The 19163-nt window shown below is 46.4% G+C and overlaps 1 protein-coding gene and 1 long non-coding RNA gene across 5 annotated transcripts in view; one reads left to right on the top strand and one right to left on the bottom strand.

Moving 5' to 3' along the window:
- The window catches only part of BCL2L1 (BCL2 like 1), a 45520-nt gene that overhangs the window by 6766 nt on the left and 19591 nt on the right, over nucleotides 1-19163 (top strand). The gene's annotated exons all lie outside the window — the stretch shown is intronic.
- On the bottom strand, nucleotides 2515-12372 carry LOC109384430 (uncharacterized). Its single transcript, XR_002124396.1, has 2 exons — nucleotides 12294-12372; nucleotides 2515-5741 (listed from the first exon to the last, which is right to left on the bottom strand). It is a non-coding gene; the product is annotated as an uncharacterized LOC109384430 (long non-coding RNA).

Below are 19163 nucleotides of genomic sequence, written 5' to 3'. Positions count from 1 at the left end.
CCCCATTCCCAGTTGGCAGACCTGAGTCACCACAATTCCACGGGATCGTTTTTTCAGCCTGGGGAAGAGAAGACCCAGGAGAATGTGAACACCGGTTTCTAATATCTGAAGAAGAGGGCTAAGCCTTTTTATCAGTATAATACCCAGCAGAACTTGGATAAATGAGAGGAAAATAACAGTGGTAGAGTTTTAATTAATGTAAAGAAGAGATTTCTAAAACAACCATATATCAGGTTTAGGAGCTTCCCGAAGGTCCTTGTCCATACTTGTGTGTCCATACTTATTTCCTTAGCACTGAGTAGAGGTCTTGGGCATAGCAAGTACCTAATAAAAGAGATGCCCACTAAATTTCTGAAGAAGCAGACACTTGGCAAACCAGAAAAATATAATGGGAATTGCCCTTTACCTAATCATTTATTCATTGATTCAAACAGTGTTTATTGAGCTCCTACTATGTGCCAGGCTTTCCTGGGCACTAAGGGTACAGCATTAAATAAAACTAATTTTCTGTTCTCATGGAGCTCACATTCTAGTGGAGACAGACAAGAAACATGTAATTACACATATACGCATACATATATACACTCATGCATTTTATGGATACATAACATATAGGTGATGGTAAGCGCCATGAAGAAAACAAAGAAGGAGGCCGGCCGAGTGGCTCAGTTGGGTAAGAGCTCGCTCAAGAGTTTGAGCTCTGAGCAACAGCGGTTCGAGTCCAGCCCGAGCTGAGCAGCCACTGAGCTGCCAACAGGTGGCAGGATGGCTCAGCTTAAAAAAAAAAAAATTGGAAAAAAAAAAGAAAACAAAGAAGGTTTGAGGCATAGGGCATGTCTAGCAAGGGAGACGGGGCTGCAATTTTGAGAGTGGTGAAGGCAGGCATCACCGAAAAAGTACTATTTGAGCCAAGGTGTAAAGAAGATGAGGTGATGGATGATGTGAGTACCTGTACAAAGAATGTTGTAAGCAGAGGAAATGGACTCAGGAGGGAGCATGCTTCGCATGTTCAAGGATGAGCGAGAAGGCCAGTGTAGCTGGGGAAGAACAGTAAGAGGGAGAGGAGAGTGGTAGGAGGTGAAAGTGAAGAGTGGTTGGAATCGAGGGGGGAGAGGTAGCCAGGGGCCGGATCACATATGGCATTACAGGCCTTGGTGAGTACTTAGCTTTGGTTGAATGTCAGAGAGACCAGGAGGTTTGGAGCAGAGATGAAATGACCTGAATTCTGTATGGGTGGCAGCTGGGAGCCTAGTGAAGAGGTGAGAAAAATACTGGCTTGGATCAGGAAGTAGAGGTGGAAGTAATGAAACGGGACTAGAAAATGAGACCAGGCTTGCACATAGCCTATTGATGGAACCAGACATCTTGGAAGCCACATTTTTTTTTAACCACTTGGAGAACATAGAATGAGAACTAAATAAGCTAGATGTTCTTCAGGGATAGTTCTCTAAATGTGATACCCAGAATGGTCGTCCTTCACTGTCTTAATACTGCCACATGCCTGGGTTCATGTCCCAGCTTACCCGTGTCTAGCTGTGTGACCTTGGGCAAGCTCCTTGAACGCCCTGAACCTTGGGCAAATAATGCCTGCCTCACAAGGTCATGGCAAAGGCCTGATGAGGTGTCTGAGATGCATAGAGCCTGGCGCACGTTAGTATCGTTGTTACCATCTTTGCCACAGAACTCATGTCGGAGACCCGTTTGTAGAATCTTCAGCCCGCATTCTCCTTTTTGTGGACTTGATAGTGACCCTCCAGCACATCCTCAGGGCAGGCAGGCCCTAGCAGCGTTCCTGTCGGCAGGAGCGCCATAGTGTTCCTTTGCCATGTTGGTACAAGCGCTGGTCTTAGAGTCAGGATCCCAGTTTTACTCTCAGTCTGCTCCGACTCACTATCTCACCTTGGCCAAGTCACCTCAGCCCCAGGCTGCAGGTTCCCCATCTGGAAGATGGAGGGTTGAAGTAGACAGTCTAGGAATCTGGGTTCTCACTGGCCTTGGGCGTGGGGCAGAGTCCACCGTTATGGCATATTTCACATTAGTTATGTTGTAGGGTGGCTCTTTCCTGTCAGCAGCTGCAGCACGTTAACTGCAAAAATTAAGCCCAGTATCAGTTTAGGATAGTTTATCATTGACCCCTCAATAATAATACTCCAATTTATGAAACACTTTACAGCTTAGAAAGCACTTTCTTTCTACCTTGCCTTTTTGATGCTCATAGCCACCTAGGGAGGTGCTGGAGGGAAATCAGGCCGAGAAAGATGAAGTGACTTGCCAAGGTGGCATCAGGAGGCCTAAGATGCAGGGTTTGGACTTTCAAATCTGAACTTGACCACTTATTTGCTGTGTGAACTTGAGCAAGTCTTAACTTGCAAATGGCTATAATAATAGTGCCTTGTTCTGAAGATTCAGTGAGTTCATGTCTTGAGACTCTCAGAATAGTGACTATCAGGATCAGCGACAAACAGCAGCCACATCCTAGGCTCCTTCAAGTCACATCATCTGATTTCCCGTTTATTACATATTGATTTTTTGCAAATAGTGTTTTTGCAGGAAAAAACTGCCTTTGGAACCTTCCGCTATTGGTTTCATCCTTGAGACTCTGAGGCCGAGCTAGAGCCTTACAGCTAGCTCCAAGCTACAGGGCTTCTTGGGCAGACTCCAGAGCTCCCCTCGGAACTAGAGGTTTTTCTCATTCAGGAAATGCCATTGCCATGACTTCCATGGACTGCTTCCTGTCCCAGCCCAGCAGCCTGATTCCTGCTGGCGAGATTATGGAAACTGGGAAGTAATGTTCCTAAAGGCTTTCCACCCCGCAGACTACTTTTTTTTTTACTGTGTCCCTCCCTTTCCTCTTGTCAGCTACTTTCTTTACTCCCTCCCCTTTCACCCTTCACCTAGCTTCTCTCTCCTGCCCCTGATTATCCCTTTAAGAGTTAGAAAGTGGGTTTCTACCTAATTCTGTCGGACCTTTTCCCCTACTCCACGCTACAGGTTTGGTTAGAACTCCTGGGTTTTCTGGATGGCTCCATCCACTCAGTAGCAGTTTCAGTCTTGGACTCCCCCTAGAGGGACATTAAGGTTGTCACTTGCAGTGCCTTGTGTCATCCATTAACCCTCAGTTCCCCAGGGGTCCCCACCCCACTCCCGCGCAGGATGGAGACTTCCTAAGAGAGATCTTAGAGGTTTGGCACATATAAATCCTGCCTCTTGGAGACTGACAGAGGGTAGAGTGAAATGGAGCCTGTCACCCCCTCCCCCCAGTCACCTTTCAGGAGGAAGCTAGAAGGTTGAAAATGTTGGACAATCATCTAAGGAATGGGAGCTAGCTTGGGAGGGGATTGGAACGCACTCAACTATGCCTCAGATCCTTTGTTCCGCTCTTGAAAGAGAAACATTCCCCTCCCTCCCCCCCCCCCCCACACACACGTGCCTTTGTTCCCCTGAGTCAGGCGGCTGGGAACACAGTGTCCCTTCCAAGGAGCCTGACTTGCCTCCCCAGAGGCTGGCCTCCTGATCAGCGGGACTGGGATTTTTGCTCAGGAGCCCCCAGCCTCATGTCCTTTCCATAGAAGAGTTTTCCTCTCAGAGGCTAAGAACTTGCCCCCAAACTGCTGCCCAGGAACTTCCAGGGAATTATTCCATGGGATGCCCGTGTCCCAGGATTAAACAGTCCCTCCCTTTTATTCCACATGGTGATTAATATTATTGTTAACATTACTATTAATAGCACCTAACATTTATCAAGTGCTTACTCTATGCCAAGCATTGTTCAAAGTGCTTTACATGTATTAATTTATTCCATTCGCATAGCAACACTCTGAGGTTGGTACTATTATTATCCCCATTTACAAATAAGGAAACTGAGGTACAGAGAGTTTAAGCAGCTTGTGCAAGGTGGTAGTAGGTTGGCAAAGCTTGGGAGGGTAGCTTCCAAGCTCCCACTTTTAAACACTGCACTGAGTCCTCCCCCACTGTACCAGTATCTAGATGATCACCTACATTCTTCCAGGGCTCACAGTGTGACAGGCCTTTTACCAACATCATCTCTGTGTCACTGTCCCAACAACCTCATCATTCGTGATAGGACAGATTTGGGAGGGCTCAGTTAGTAGGAGGCAGAGTTAGGATTTGAAACCAAGTCTGCCTTACTCCAAAGCCTGTGTTATCTCTGATCCTTGTTTGAAATCCTACAAGGTAGGTGGTATCTTCATTTTATGGTTGAGAAAACTGAGGCTCAGAGAACAGTGACATGCTCAGGGCCTCACAGGCTGGTACCAGGAAGACCTGGGATTCAAACTCGAGGTGTTTGACGTCACACTTTGCCACCTTAGTCGTCCATAGCATGATGATGATTGCTTTTATGTGCATGAAAACCTTTATAATTTACCAGACTCCTCCGCATACATCATTTCACAGTGATGTGGGCATGTTCAGCCCCATTTCAGGGAGGAAACTAAGGCCCGAAGCTTGTCCCACAGTAAATGGCCGAGTCAGATTTGGAAGAATTCGAGTTCTTGACTGTAAGTCATTGTTATCGGTGGATTGCTCAGGGCTGTCGTCAGAGTTTTGTTTCATTTGTTAAATCATCCAATACTGATGAATGCCGGATATGTGCTAAATACTGGGGAAACTGGATATTGCAGTGACCTCAGTGGTCCGTTTCTATGCCCCATATCTGGGGCCTGGCTAGTGTCCTTCTGCCATCTGAATCAGGCTGTTTGTGTGTCACCCATCCGTTCCCTTAGCTCCCAGACACGCCAGGCAAGGTTCATTCTAGTTAGCATGTATTGATCACCTTCAATACATCCATAGATAAAACTCTGGGCTGCAATTTGAAACTTAGCTTGATTTCTTACTGGCGTTGTAACACTAGGCAAATCAGCTTCAAATTCTCATTCATAAACCTGAGAAAATAATACCAACCTATCAGAGTAAGCGAGGCTTAAATGAGAAAGTGAAACACAGAAGTGTTTTTTAGTAATAATAACAGATACTCTGTGTTGTGTGGGCTCTGTGCCAGGTGCTATGTTTATGCCCTTGACATAATCATCTTGTTTGATCCTCAAAACTGCTCTGGTGTAAAGATGGAGAATGCAGAGCTTCAAGAGGCTCTATCACATGTCCACAGTAACACACCTTGTACATCTTGCCCTCAGGTATATCTGGTGCCAAAGCCCATCCTCAGGCTACTGTGTCATAGCTTCTTCGCAGGCCTGGACTGGCTTATTTCACTCTTGAGTACCTGGCACAGGGACTGGGGTTGGACAAGGGCTCAGCCAGGGTCTACTCAATGAACACGAAGGGTTGTAATTATTAGATGCAGCTTAGGCTGCAAAAACGTCTCTATCCGTAAGGAAGCAAACTCATATGAAGCAGTAGGAACAGACCCAAAACACTTGGGGAATGGCTCCAGGCAAACTGTGCCAAATCTGTGGTGTAGACTTCAGAAGTGGAAGAGGACTGAACCACTGGCTGCATCCCACAGATGCCCTGGACCTCTGCCAAGCCGGCCCGCTTCCACCATCAGCTACTCAATTGATGACTCGGCCCAGAGGCCTCCAACCTCAGCCTGTATTATCAGTGCGCACCCTCTCCCTCGCCAGCTGCATCACCAACCCAGACCCTCTTCTGTGCCAATACTAGAAGGTGTCAGGAAGGAGAGAGGCCACTAGAGGCTTGAATAATAGTTTTCTCAGCAGCATGGCTTTGTGTCATTCATACCGAGTCCTCAGTTTCCTCACCTGTAAAATGAAAATAATAGTCATCCCTCAATGAAGATAAGAGCAGTAATTTCTTTCTGGTAGGCTCGCTGTGTTTCTTCTGCCTGGATCACTCTTCCCCTAGATCTGATCAGGGCTGTCTTCTTATCATTTAGGTCTCAACTCAAATATCACCTTTGCCAGAGGCCACTCATGTTTACATGCTCACTCTCCATCTCCTCCAGGAAAAACTAAACTCCAGAGTGTAGGGGCTTTAACTCATAGGAGACACTGAGCAAATATTTGTTGAATGAGGAGGAATGAGTGAGTGATTTTGTAGCCCACCTAGCACAGTTCCTGACACACAGTATACTCAGTCAATGTTAGACATCATTATTACCTCTTAGGAAGATATGAGCCATAAAGGCTTTCCAGTAGGTAAAGAGAGTGTGGCAAGGGTGGGCTCGGCAGGTAAGAACCACCCAGACGGATCTGGAGGGTGGAATGTGTCTGAAACATTTGGGAGACAGTAGTGGGTAGTCTGGCTGAAGAGGGTGGTCAGTAAAGCCAGTTATGGAAAAGGGAGCATGACTGATGGCGGAGGCCTCTAGGCAGAGGGACGGGGATGGTTGACAGTAGAGGTGGGCCCAATGGGGAGAGGCCCAAAACCAGAGGGATGCAGCCAGGTCTCCAGTAACCCCTAGGAAAGAGAATCCCTTGCCAGCTGTGGCTCAGCAGACAGAGCAGCAGGGAGATAAAAGCCAGAAGCACCTGTGACCTGCAGATCAGGTAGGCTGCCCTGGTTGTTATTTTGGGGCTCTGGGCCAGGTGCGGATTCAAAGGCTTGATTGAAGCCTTTTGGCAACTCTGGTCTCTGCTGGGTAAACATCACCTGTCTCCTGCCACCTGTGGCAACAATGCCAGGAAGGTACCCTGGGCAGGCAGGCCCAAAGGGGCCCAGCTTTCTTGCTGCCCTTCTGGAGCAAGTGGCCTCTCCTGGAGGCCACTCCTTCCCTGCCCCACAGCTCCCTTCTCAAGGGCTCAGGTGGCAATAAGGTGCCTCCTGCCCAAGAGGCCCCCATGGTTCCGGCCCATGGAAGGCAGGGGTGGGGCATTGGGAGCCGTTGACAGCTGGGCCCAGCTGGGGGGGAGGGGTCAGTTTGGGAGCAGGTGCAGATTTCGGGGAGGGTGGGGCCTGAAGGGAAGTAGGGATCTTGGTAGGCTGTAAAATTTCCCTCCCCATCCCCCAGCCACAGCTGGCTTCTCCAGGAACCTGATGACCTAGTTACAATGCTTAGAAATTGTTAGCTTCGTTTGCAGTTCAGGGCTGTGCCAATCATCCCTCTTGGAGGCTTCTTGGGTCCAAAAGTTGCCCTCACATTCCCCCAAGGGGGGTCCATGTGAAGGAGACACACCATATCACATGTCCAGGCTTCTTGCCCAGGAGAGTAAAGAACCAATCAGGCTCTTCCCGTGTGCCCCCCACCTCCCATCCCAGGGAGGAAAGACTCCCCTTGTCCCCGCCATCTTCTGTCTCTCTGGGGGGTTAGTAGGTGGCAAATGGAGGTCACAAACTTCTTCCTTAGAGGCTCAGCAGAGAGGGAATGACTCCTATTGCCCCAGGGATAGCTTAAGCATACATAACTATTCCCACCTTCCCTTCCCGTCTCACTCTGATGTTCAGACCTGTTGGAAGGGAGTGAGGAAGAATCTGTTGGGGGCTCTGGAGGCTCCAACCCTCCAGGCAGCAGCTGTTCCTGGTATTCCTGATGTCTACCTCTCCAGTGCCTCCCTGGGAGAAATTCCATCACTGTTCAAGTCAGGTACAAAATTTGACAAACCAGTGCTGAATCCTGCTTGCTCTCTAGCTATCCTTGGGCAGATTACTTAATCACCCCCAGCCTTAGTTTCTCATCTAGAAAAAAGGGGATAATAATACATAATGCTTTTTTTCAAAGACTCTTATAAGCATGAAAATAAGTGGTAAGATACATGAAGCATTTAGCATGGAGCCTGGCATATAGTAATTACTACTCAGTATGACAGCTACTATTACTGCCATTATCAGATTGCCTTCACAGGTGATCAAGTCGCTGTGCTCACTATTGGAGCGACTCTTCAAGAGCTAACTTTTAGGCTGACAGAGTATGTGGATATCTTTTGAACCAAGAGCTTGGAGATTTTAAGATTCCTGAAGCTGGGGACTGTGGCTCATAACCTTGACACCCACCTCGTCTACAAGGGTCCCAAACTCGTGCTTTGTGCACAGTAGGGGCTGGCCAGTGTTGCAGACTGGGCATTTGACAATGGGGCATATTTTCTTCAAGTTTTGCAAGTGCCTCCAAGAAACAAGGACCTTCTCCCCTGCTTTATTCACTGCTATATCCATCCCTAGATCCTGCCACAGGAACTGGAACATAGAAGGCGCCCAGTCATTTGTTGACTGAGTGGAAGACTTAATGAGTTGAATATTTAAAATGTGTAGGAGCATGCCTAGCACATGGTAGGTGCCTGGCATGTCTTTGAATGATTAAACAAAGTACTGTGGGGACACGAGTTTTTCCAGGATGGCCCCACTCCTTGTTTACTGCGTGGCCATAAGCCTTTTACCCAAGCTCTGCCTGTTGCCTCATCTGTTGAAGAAAGATAACACCCGCTTTGCCTCCCTCGTGGGCTAGCTGTGAGGCCCAAGGAGATGATAGATGAAAAGGCACTTTGAAAACTATAAATGTTTGATCTTGTTGCTGCTCCTTGACTGAGGTCACAGCCATAGATAGACGTGTCATTTATTCATTCATTCATTCAACCAACAAGCAGTATCCTAGCTCTCTCACTTATCTGACTTCATGAATTTGGACAAGTTACTTTACGTCTCTAAGCTTGGGCATCTATAAAGTGTAAATAATACTCATTTCACAGGATTGTTGGAAGAAAGACTAAGCAAGGTGCTCTGAGCTTATCGAGGGTGGAAACTATGTTTCGTGCACTGTTATCAGCTATCATTAGGCCATTCGTAACAAACATTCATAGCGATGAATGGTGTATGTAAAGTGCCCTGCACAGTGCCTGATGTGTAGAGTAAAAGCTCACCAAAGGTTTTTCCTTTTCCTCTCACTGTGAAGTTTGGTCATTCATTAATTCAGCCATCGGTTGTCTTCTGCAGTCATACTACCAGGCAAGGCTAAGGCTAGGCTTCTGAGTGTGATTCAGATGGGAAGTGGAAATGAGTATCAACTCCTAACCCCAGGATGTCCTCGCCCACCTAGGCTGGACTGCTGAGTGGGAACTCTGACCAGCTAAGATTACTGCTGCTTTACCATAAAACTGAGGCACCGCGGGCCTCACCCCACGCTTACCTCTGATTCAGAACAAGAACACTCACCCCTTGTTCTGCCCGCTCTCTGTCTACTACTCAGCAAGAAAATTTTTCCTTTGCGCACAGCACCTACATTCATGTGTGGAACCCTGGGGGTTACCATATCAAGAAAGTCCCCAGGGAGTCACTCAGGAATGGCCCTTTGGGGCACGGTCCTGGGAGGGGTCCAAGTCTAAGGCTCAGGGTCTCCTGGGACTGAGTCTAGCAGCAGGTGCAGGCATGAGGCCCCAGGCTGGTGGCTAAGTGGTGAAACTGAGAGGTGCATAGGGCCAGACAAGAAGTCAACGCCGAGGAAACGGCCCGCCTGTGCACGCAGGTGTCTGGGCACCTGCGGTCAGTTTCTGGGTCTGATTTATTTGGTTGTGGTTACAAATTAGTACCCCAAGCCTCGATGAGGAGAACCCGTGGAACTCCAGAGCAAAGCCTGCACCCGAGCAGTACCTTTGAACCCTTCTCAGACTCCAGCAGGGTGAAAGAGGCCCTTCCTTTGGGCCCTACAGCACCTACTACTGGAAGGTCTCCAGGGTCAATGGAATACTAACCACAGCTCCCTTTATGGGGCCCCTGATGTGTGTTGGGCACCGTGCTGGAAGCTTTTTAAGAGGATGGGATCATTTCATTACTGGAAGTATGGGCTCTGGAGTCAGACAGCTGAGTTTGAATCTGAGCTCCGTCATGTACTGGTTGTTTGATTATGGCGCATTCTTCTCCCTTTCTGGAAAATGGAGATGATAATACCTGCCTATAGGGTTTCTGTAAGGATGAAATGAGAGCATATATGTCAGGCTTAGCACAGATGTTATAGTAACTTTAATAATAGCTAACGTTTATTGAACACTTATACTTAAGTGTTTCATATGTGTTAATTCAGTGGATTCTCAAAACAGTGCCATTGAGATAGGTACTCTTACTATTCTCACTTTAGAGAGGAGAAAAATGAGGCATTAGGAAGTTAAGGAATTTGTCCAGAGATACACAGGTAGTAAGCAGTGAAGTCATGATTTGAACCTAGGCAGGTTCCAAAGCCCATGTGTCCTACCTCAGGATGAAGAGGGCCTTGTAAATGTTGCTGCTGGTACTCTTGTATCCAGCATCGTAGTTGTCTGTGGTTTTTGGCCTGGCTGCCGAATTCTGAGCTCAGCGAAGGCAAGAAACCCATCTTAATCACCTTGCATCCCCAGAGACCAACATAGTACTCATAGTACTCATTAATATTTGCTTAATGGCTGAAATAGTCCCTCTCTTCATTAATCAATCAGTAGCTCTTTATCGACCATTTCCTGTAGGCTAGATTTGAGCTAAATCCTGGGAGGAATGCAAAGTACAACTGTGCCTCTGTAAACGGAAGATTGGGTGTGTGTGGTGGTAGGGGGGGAGCATTCCAGAGCACTGTGTCATGGGCAGAAACTTCCACACAGGAGGCAGAGACTATACAGGTGGCTTAGGAATGTTTTCCAAGCTAGGATTCCCACCCCTCCCTGATTGGGCCACTCCCTCCATCTCCTGCAGAACAGTGACATAGTTTCCCCAATCTTGCCCAGGGCAGACACCAAGCCTTCTCTCTGCTTCCTCTCTGGTGAGGAGGATGCGTCACCTTTCTTGCTCAGGCATCTAGTTCATGGAAGCCTAGAATGACGGAAAACGTCAGAAGTTTGGAGCTGGGAAAGGACCTTTAAAAATCACTTCTGCCCCAACACTGCAGCCAGAGTAATCTTTTAAAAACTGAATTCAGAACTTATCACATTCTTACTTATGACCCTCCACCCACTTTTAAGAAAACCCAGAGTCCTTACCAAGACCTCTCAGGCCTGCTTGATCTGGTACTAGCAGCCTCTTCATCCTCTATCCCTCCATCCCTCCCTGTCTGCACTCAGGCCACAGAGACTCCTGCTGTTCTGTTCCTGCTTCCTGGCACACTTGTCCCTGCCTGAGGGCCTTTGTAGTTGCTCTTCCCTCTGCCTGGAATGCTCTGCCCCTGGTGTTTGCCTTGCCAATTCTTTCAGTTGACTCAGCTCACAGGTCGCCTCCTCTGAGAGGTTCTCTTTGACCTTTGGTCTGAAGTAGCTGAGCTACTTGTATAAATCACTCTCTAATCTTTTACCTTCTTGTATTTTTGTCGTAGCACAGACCTCTATCTGAAAGTTTCTTTCTGTTTGTTTACTTGGGTTTTTGTTTTTCTTTTTTTTTGGCTGTCTCTTCTACTAGAATATATGCCCCATGATTATAAGGACTTTGGTTTGTTCACCATTTTATCTCTAGTGCCTAGAACTGTTCCTTGCAGGTAGTAAACATTCAGTGAATGATTTCAGAATGAATGATTGAACAAATGAACAAACCTAAGGCATTGTTTTCATTGCATACATGAAAAAACTGAGGCCCAGAGAAGAGACGCTAATAATTGAGAGTGTTCTTTCAGACCTTACCTTTTGAATGCTCACTAAGTGCCAAGCACTGTACTCAATGATTTACACCCATTTTTTTGCCACCTATCTTTAATTGTTACAGAGTTGTTTGGTAAATCTTTTTTTTTTTTCATCATCGTAGCATATTAGAGAAAACTGGACCAACTGTTATTTTTTATTGTAACCTCACTCTGTTTTACAAAGAGTTGAAAGCAGTTTAGGAAAATTCATAGAACCAAAAGGATAAAATACCTAGGAGAGTCAGGTGAAAAGAGAGTGTGGGAAAGAAGACAAGAACCAGAACTAAGATTAGTTCACAGAAATAGATGCCATACAATTCCCTTTGAACTGAGCCAAGTTTTTGTATCATTCGTTATGATGGATAAGTAAATGATGCCCAGATTCTTAAGAGTGATGTTTTTCAAAAATCCCGTCACACATATGACCTTGGGATTGTCCTAGACTGCATGTGATAGTTTCAGATTTGTTGGCTCCCTCACGGCCTCATAGCTGGGCTCCTGGATCACCATCTCCTCTTCCTCCTCGTTTACCGAAGGGGCCAGTCCAGCAGGGAGGCCCTGACCCTTTCCTCAACCCTCTGTGACCCAGCCAACTTTATTTCAAGGAGAGCCTTTTTCCCAGAAGAGTCAATGGTGAGTATCATCATTGGAGACCCATTTCTGCTCTCAAGACACTTCCAGTTGAATTAGAAAGAAAAGACATAATGCGCATGAAAAGAGATTTTGTAAAAGCAACCCTAAATGCCAAATAAGTGAAGCACTTCACAGAAGGGGTGAAATTTATGCTGGGACTTACCACAGACAGGGAAAACGGGCCGGTGCTCCAAGCAGGGGGCCCATGTGAGCTGAGATGTGCAGGCTGGGATGGACTCTCACGAGCCCCATAAGCAGTGGCAGGCCAGGGTGGAGTATTTGTGGAAGGGTCTCTCTTACTAGATGATAAAGCCAGAAAGGTCAGCTGGAGCCAGATTTGTGGGAGTCTCGAGTGCCAGGGAAACATTCCAAGGCCCTGCTCGGCAGCCCTGGTATCCCAGTAGATGAGTCATTGCCAGGCTCGGATGCCCATCCTGGCCGCCTGTCGGTCCACTGATTCTCAGGTAGCTGTGCCAACACCTAAAATGGGAGCCAGGACCTTGAACTGCCAGTGAGCAGAGGAGTAAGTGTGGGGCCACTGTTGGTTTAGCCTTTGGTCATCCCAAGTGCATTCATTCATTTCTTTGGTGATTCCACAGATGTTTATTGAGCACCAACTACGGATGGCCCTTGAACAACTTGGAGGTGGGGAGGCGACTCGGGGTGCCAAACCCTCCCCACACCCCCAAACAGTTGAAAATCTGAGCATAACTTAAGCCTCCACATACATGGATTCCCAACTGCTGGTAGAAAATACTGCGTGCCGGGTCCTGTGCTATGTGCTGGGGGTGCCGTGATGTACAAGACAGTCAAGGACACTGCTCTCATAGAACTCTGATGTTAGTGTGGGAGACAGGTAGCCTGAGAAACAAACAAATAAGATGATCTCAGATAGAGGGTTAAATGATGTAAAGAAAATGAAACTGAGTGATGGAGTGTCTCGGGAAGCAACTTTATACAGGGAGGTCAAGGAAAGCCTCTCTGGGGAGGTGACATTTGACCTGAGAGTAGATTAAGGAGAAAGCCAGCCTGGGAAGATCTGAAGCAAAGATTTTACAAACAGCTAAGCAAGGCAGGATTGAACTTGGTTGGTCTGAGCTTTGGGCCCACACAGATAACTCAGCTCTGACATTGGTGGGCCCAGTCTGAGCCTTGGTTTCCCTTTGTGTTATGGATGGAGATGATCTTTCATACTCACAGAGATCCAAAGGGAATATTAATGGTGACTACCATTTATTGAGCACCTACGCCATGTCAGGCACTCTCCATGCATTGTCTCATTTAATTCTCACAGCCGGCCTATGTGGTAAATGGTCTGTTAACCCCGGTGTCTTTCCCATTGAGGAAACTGAGGTTTGGAGAGATGACATTCCATGCCCAGGGTCCTGCGGTTTGTACCTGGTGGAACCTGGATTCAGACCCAGATTGGTCTGGCTCCAAAGCCAGGTTTCTTTCCATAGCTCCACCCTTGGAATAAATGAGGCATTGTTAGTTCAGGACACGCAGAAAGCTGCTTAGCCTTCTAAAGGAAAGTTTCGGAAGCATCTTGGAATGAGCCTTGAAGGTCATCTACCATCCTCCCAACTGAGAGAACTCGTTGCTCATCTGAAGGACGATGCCCGGGGTTACTGCTGGCCTTTGGCAAAGGCATGTTCGGATTTAGCCAGCTGAGTATCCCCCAGTTTCCTGCTTTTACCATCTCAGCTGCTGGTCAGGAGGTTTGGGAAGGTGACATCATCTAGCTGAATCAGCTGCTGCTTCTAGACACATTAACGGGAACTGAAAGTCATTGCCCTTGCTTTCCCACTCTGCACATCTCTCCAGAACAGGGCTGGGGTGCGGGTATTCCACCTGTCCACAGGGTCTTGGCTGGAACCGTCCTCCCGCTTTTAAAGAGTTAGAAGGTGCATTTTTTTGGAGAAAACTGTCCTCAAGCCTTCTCAAGCTGAGGGAACAGAGTGCCCTTGAGGGATAGGAGGATTCACAGGAGGGCCACCCCCATCCCTCTCTTCCACCTTCATTTAGCCCCGTGACTTTGACGAGAACTCCTGACCGTTCTGATCTCATTTGCCTAAGTTCAAGGCTCAGGCCCAGCAAAACAAAATGTTATTTGTGGACTTAGACATTAAGGCATTTAGAGTCTGTTCAAGAGGACAAAAAGACAGCTTAGATTTCAGAGCAGAGCTGCCACCACACTATGATCTCTGGGATATACTCCTTGACCCAGTGACCAAAAAGGAAAAAAATAAGTAAAATACTTTTATTTTTTTAATCAAAAGAAAAAGAAAGTAATGAAAAGGTGGCTTGGTGAGGTGAGTAGGACAACAGACAGCTTCCTTGCTCTGTGACTTTGCTTTACTTTTTTCACGTGTAAAATGGATGTCACCAGGGTATGTGGCTCCTTGGGCCTTTGGAATAGTACACAACATATAAAGCCTTCAGCAGTGTACCCAGCCGCCGGGGCATGCTCAGTGAATGGTAGCCCTGTAGATAGGTTCTCAAAAGAGAGACAGGCCTGTGGGGAGCGTCTGGGAAGGCTTCCTGGAAAAGATGGACTTGGAACTGGACTTAGGAGCCTAGGTAGGCTGTGGATGAACACTGGCTGGAAGCAGGCTGTTCAAGTGGGAAGCGGACAGACTTTGGATGCTGACACTCTACTGTGTAATCCTTGACAGGTGACTTTACCTCTCAGAGCCTCAGTTTTCTTCTCTGTAAAATGTGGGTACTGTTGAACCCACCTCACAGAACTGTTGAGGAGATTAGCAAGGTGCTATATTTATAATGGAAACCGCTGTGTTAAGTCCCCAGTGTGTGCTGTCGATGTTTCTTATTTGGCGGGGGTACTCACCTGATAAAAAGGCTGGAAGGGAGATGTGAGATGGCACAGCTATTGCTCATTCCCTGTCTCACCTGGACAGCTCTACCAGCCGTCCTCCCTCTTCTCTGTCCTTGCTCACCTTGAATCTCTTACCCACATAGCAACCAGGGATCCTTCTGAAATAGAAGTCAGAGCCTGTCATTCTTCAGTTCAAAACTCACCGCTGACTCTTTATTCATGAGAATAAAAGTCAAAGTGTATACAGTGCAGGGACAGATGGAGGACAGTCCCCTAGAAATAAGTGCCCTAGGCTCATTTCTTCTCAGAAGCAGCCCTGCTCCAGCTCCTGTGTCCTTGTGTATGTGCATGTACGCAGCCACAAGCAGATGACACAGTGGTGATGTATACACGTACACCCAGAACATTTCATAATAGTGAAGGACAATGACTACTGCCTTGGGGCTACCAGAGGTCATCAGGGACATAGAACGCCAAGAACACTCAGGCCTCTTCCCCTCTGAATCTGAGTCATTTCCTGTGAGAGGTTGCTCATTCATTCATTACAAATATTTGTTGAGTGCCTGCCATGTCTTAGCACCGGAGCTATAGGTTGTGCATATAGAGTGAACCAAACCAAAGTCCCTGTTTCCACTATGTGAGCAAGGGCGGGAGGAAGAGACCAGTAAGAAGCTGGGCAGGTGATGATGGTGGTTTGTACCAGGGTGGAGGCGTGGCAGAAGTGGTGAGCAGCGGTCAGAGCTTCAATATAATTTGAAGATCAGGCCATCTGGATTTGCTGATGATTGGATAAGGGGTGTGAGAGAAAAAGGCATTCCAGGTTTTTTGGCCTGAGCAGCTGGAAGGAGCTTGTTGCCATTTAATGAGAAGGGGAAGACATCTTGGCCAGTTGTGGTTTCCTACGAGGGCAGTAGAGTCCGACTGCCTGAATTCAAGACCAAGTTTGCTTGCTGTTTGACTTTGGGTAAGGGTTTAACTTTACTAAGCCTCAGTTTCCTCAAATGTAAATCTATCTAAGCCATGGGCAGTTGGGTGCTGTGAAAACTAAATGGGGTAATTTGTGTGATGAAGGGCTTGGGATAGTGCCTGGCATACAGTAAGGTCTCAGTAAGAAAACGTTAGCTCTGATCATTGTGGAAGCAGGGAATTCCATGACCAAGCAGGCAGCAGGTCCCACCCCCACCTCCACCACTCCCTCAAGGAGCCCACCCTCCAGGAGGCAGCTCAGACACCATCTGTCCAGCAGAGAAAAGCCACAGGGAGACAGCTTTTGGGGGGCGTTAGATAGACGAGCCCTTCCCAGGAAACCTAATCTCATTCTCAGCAGGTGCTAATCCCAGCAGCCTCCCTTGGTATCTGAGCCCAGCCCACCCAGTTCCTTCCCCACCCCCACCCTGAGTTCCAGCCCCTCTTCCCCTTCTCACCAGCTCCAAGCTGCCACCAGGACACTTCCTTACCAGATGGAGGGGCTCCTACAGAAGGAGGCCACCTTCCATCTGACTGGGCCCAGTCCCTCACATGTATCAGGTCACCAAGGGCTTCAGGTGCCACCTGTCCAGAGCCCCCCCCCACACACACACACACACACAGGTGCCAGTTACTGGGCGTGGAGCTTGATCCAGCAGATCCTGGCTGGAGCCAGCTGGAGCCAGGGACTCCCACTGTGCCCCAGCTGCCGCCTGCCCTCCCACCCACAGGCGGAGAACAGGCTTAACCCTTTGAACACCACACATGCGACCAGAATTAGTGGTTGTAACTCCGACTCTTGAGTATTGCACTGTTCCAGCACACGTTTTTCTCTTTTAAAGAAATTCATCATAAAGAGAGAATATCTAATACATATGTAAAGTTTCAAAAATAGGAAAATGATCGCCTGTAAACAAACTCATTGCCCAGTTTAAGAAGTCAAACATTTATGAATACATTAGAGCCCCCTGTGTGCCCCTCTCCAAGCATGGCCACCCCCTACCCATTCTCCTGAGATGCTATTCGAGCTTATTATTCCCTTGCCATTTTGCTACATATGTGTTCTTTTGCATGCTTTTAAATTTCATTTAAATATTGTACTGCATGTATTCATCTGCAGTTTGCTCTTTTCATTCAGAATTGTGAGATCCATTGATGTTCTGTGTACACCTGTAGTTCATTCATTTTCATATCCGTTTGTATGATTATGTCTCAAGTTGTGTATCCATTCTACTGTCAGTGGTTATTTGGGTTGTTCCCTTGTTTTCACTATTTCAAACAGTGTGGTTTAGAACATTCTGTGTGTGTGTCTCCTGCGACTGCACATGTTCAAGAGTTAGTCTCTCTGAAGACGTTAGCTGCCCATCAGAATTACCCGGAGGGTTTGTTAAACCAGTTTGCTGGGCTCCACCCCCATAGTGTTTGATTCTGTATGTCTGGGTTGGGGCCCTGAGAATTTGCATTTCTAGCAAGTTCTCAGGTGATACTGCTGCTACAGGTCCTGGGACCACACTTTGAGATTCACTGCTGGAGGGTATATACCCAGGAGTGAAATTGCTTGATGAAAGGTAATGCCTGATTGTTTTTCTACGTATTTGTAAGAATTTAGGGTGCCACCAGCAGCATATGAGTTTCCATTGCTTTATGTCTTTGTTAATACTTGATATGGTCAGACTAAATTTTTTATAGACCCAGTGGGTGTGAGATGGTCATCTTGTGGTTTAATTTGCATTTCTCCGATTACAAGTGAGATTGAGAATCTTTTCTTAACACCTATTGACCATTCATGTTTCCTCTTTTATAAAATACTTGTTCAAAGTCTTTATTTTCTTTTTATTTGATTTTTTTCTTAATGGATTTGTAGGAATTCTTTATATTTTTTGAATACTGATCTTTTCTCCACATACATTACGATATATAGGCTCTCAGGTTGTAGTTTGTCTTTCCATTTTTCACTTTTTCACATCGTCTTGACTAGAATTTCTTAATTTTGATGAAGCTGAGTTTTCTGTGATTCACATCTTTTATGTTTTATGAAGAAATTTTTCTTTAACCTGTGGTCCTGAAAACATTTGTCTTTATTTTCTTCTAAAAGTTTTAAAGTTTTGCCTTTCACATTTAAGTCTTTAACAGATCTGGAATTGACTCTCATGTCACCTTAGTAGTATTTTTGTTGGTGGAATACCTTTATTTCAGTAGGTTTTAAATGTCCATGAATCTGAATTATTTATAACTTGAGTTGTACCTAGAGCTTATTATATACACTGCATTAATATTTCATATTGAACAAAGGTGCCCTCTTTGGGAAAGAGTTTGGATCACATTTAAAACCTTTCCAAGATTTTTGTTGGAGTGTTCAAATTTTAGATATGATAATGGTATTGTCATTTTTTTTTCCTCCTTAAGATTCCTTATTTTTTATAAATACATACTGAACTATGGCTGGAATTTGCTTTATGTAGAGGTGAGTGAGAGTGGTTGGGGAGCAGATGTAATAACATTGGTACTGAGTTGATAATTGTTGAAGCCGAGTAATGGGTATATAGCGGTTCATTTTGTCATTCCGTCTACTATTGTAACTGTTCAAATATTTTCATAATAAAAAGCTAAAAATATCCAAGGACTATTTCCATGGTTTACTTATGAGGTAAAGCATCTTTTCTTATATTTTATTAGCCATTTGTATTTCTTCCAGAGCCAGTTGGGTCTCCATATACTTCCAGGAGTGTTCTTAGCGTGCAAGCAGGAGATTAATTGTTGAGTAAAACAGGAGTGGGTAAGAAAGACCTGGGGGGGCGGGGATTTCTCAGGTTTGGTTGCCAACCCTTCCCCTAGAGTCTGACTGCCCCAGCTCTCTCCAGAACTAGGTTCCCTCCCATCCCTTTTTTCTGCCCAGCTGTCAGGGAGAAATTTAACCAGAACCTTCTTTCCCTATTACTCTATGTGGACAGACTTAACTCACAGGATAGAGGAAACTCGTCATGGATCCTGGTTCTCTCCCAGTTTAATAGCACCCAGGGACCAAAGGGTCAGAGATGGTGGCAACCCTAGTGCAGTAGGTCACATAGTAGTGATGTTATTTTGGTGTCACAAGATGCAATACCAGAGTTGTCATTTTTTTCTGACAGTATAATAGCTGGCCAAAGAGTCTGCCTCTGTAGAGTCCCAACTGCTTCTCATGGTAGAATCAGTCAATCAGTATCTATCTATCAACACCTCTCTCTCTCTCTC

Source organism: Hipposideros armiger, unplaced genomic scaffold (assembly GCF_001890085.2).
Source record: "Hipposideros armiger isolate ML-2016 unplaced genomic scaffold, ASM189008v1 scaffold_94, whole genome shotgun sequence".
Classification (NCBI taxonomy): Eukaryota; Metazoa; Chordata; class Mammalia; order Chiroptera; family Hipposideridae; genus Hipposideros; species Hipposideros armiger.
This window is presented reverse-complemented; position numbering and strand designations above follow the sequence as displayed.